Genomic DNA, 2,411 nt, shown 5'->3' on the forward strand with positions numbered 1-2,411 from the left:
ATTTTGTAACCAACTTATAAAAATTATATAGTTTTAAACAAAAGTTGTGTACTTCCATTTTATTATATAGGGGATAGAAACTATATAAATCATGTAAATCCAAACTGAATAAAAAATGCAATATGAAACGATACATACAACCATGAAATTAACGTTAAAACTATATCAAAAAGTTGAAAACATTATGTATGGATGGTGAAGAAGATAAGAATAACTGTTAATTAGTGTTGGAAAAAAAGAGAAGAATCTTTCATCTTGGTATGATGAGATCAAAATTCATTGTATGACTATATGAGTCAACATCAATTGCCCTAATTTTCTTATAATTAAAGAGATATCGCTAATGGTATAGTAGCTAGATTCCCTTAATTATAGATATATGAAAGATAAAATATATGGTAAGGTGTTGCAATACTGAATCTATACTAGTATTTTTGCAGCAGTTTTTGCTCAAAAATAATTTTTGGAAAGTTTTTACATTTAATGCATTGACTTTAATATTAGTTACCAAAATTTTCAAAATTAATTATAGATAAGATTTTTAAAAATAAGGAAATCTTTCTACCTCATCCAAACATAAATATCTGATTCTCTTTCATTTTTATTTGAATATATATTTAAATTATCTTAACTTATTCTATAATACATTTAGTTAATAAAAATTGTGATTTTTTTACTGCATATGATGTAATACAAATTTTTAAAAACGGACACATATTACTCAATAGAGAATAAAAAAATATAGGTACAATATCCCACATCGCCTAAAAAAATTGGGCAATAGTTCAAAGTCATACTATAAAAGAGACCAAAATGATTCATAATACAATTGAGTAGAAAGCTTGATTTATCAGACATTCAAACTTTAAAAAACTTTTATTTGGTTTATTCCTGCTCTTTATTTTAAAGATTTTTAAAAAGTTAAATATTATAAATATTTAAAACTTTTAAAATTTTAAATATTATAAATATTTCTATTTTATAAAAAGTATAAATATTATAAATATTTCTATTTTTTAGAAATTTAAACTTTATAAAATGTTAAAAATATTAATAAAATTTAAACGTTTATGAAGTTTCAAATATTATAAATATTTAAACTTTATAAGAAGTTTAAATATTATAAATATTTCAACTTTTTAAAAAAGTTAGAAGATATTTAAAATATTAATAATAATTTAACTTTTACGAAACTTCAAATATAAGAAATACTCAACCATTTTAAGAATTCCAAGTATTATAAATATTTAAATTTTATAAGAAGCGCCAATCTTATAAAATGTAAATGGTTACGATCTTAAAAAATAACATTTTAACTCAATCTAATATTTATAATACAAATATTAAAATTAAGATTATATAGTGCGAGTTAAAATATCTTGAAACGGAGTTATATAGTGAGACATGTTTTGTCGATAATTATATAAATTTAAAATATCATCAATTTGGTGTTAAACGAGTAAAACATCATTTCATTATTTTGTTAGCACTATCGGTATCCGAGAATATACATATTTAATTAAATTAATTAATAAATATTATGTAAAAAAATTATATTGCAGTATTATATGATCTAAACTTTAGACTATAAAATTAACAATTATTATATAATTATAACATATTTAACCAACAAATACAATTTATAATTTAAATATTTTAATTATAAATAATTTGTTCCGCGGTGTACCGCGGGTCTTAATCTAGTAGTTATTATTTGAGTACTAAAATTTTGAGTAGTTTTGAGAACTTCGGTAATCCAAATGTGAACCCGAATCATTTTCCATCTCAATTTTTTTTGTGTTTTATTAAAATTTTATTTATGTATGCATCTTCACAGATCACTAATTCGTATTCCAATTGTATTTGTATCTCCACTACAGACAGATATATTGATATGTGCCAAGAGACATTTATAACCTCACATAGGTCTTAGAAAAGTGATCGCGATATATATTGGTAGTCACTCATATAAAATTCAAGTAATAATATATAATAGAAACTATATAAATCATGTAAACCCAAACTGAATAAAATGCAATATGAAACGATACATACAACCATGAAATTGACGTTGAATTTAAATCAAAAAGTTGAAAACATTATGTATGGATGGTGAAGAAGAAAAGAATACATCAACCAAGAAAAGAATAACTGTTAATTAGTGTTGGAAAAAAAGAGAAGAATCTTCTATCTTGGTATGTGAGATCAAAATTCATTGTCTGACTATATGAGTCATTTGAAAATCAAAGCAGAATACATCAACATCAGTTGCCCTAATTTTCTTATAATTAAAGAGATATCGCTAGCTAGATTCCCTTAATTATAGATATATGAAAGATAAAATATATGGTAAGGTGTTGCAAAACTGAATATTTTTTTTTTTTTTTTCAAAAACTGAATAACATTACATG

The sequence above is a fragment of the Camelina sativa genome, chromosome 9 (genome assembly GCF_000633955.1).
Source record: "Camelina sativa cultivar DH55 chromosome 9, Cs, whole genome shotgun sequence".
In the NCBI taxonomy this organism is placed as follows: domain Eukaryota; kingdom Viridiplantae; phylum Streptophyta; class Magnoliopsida; order Brassicales; family Brassicaceae; genus Camelina; species Camelina sativa.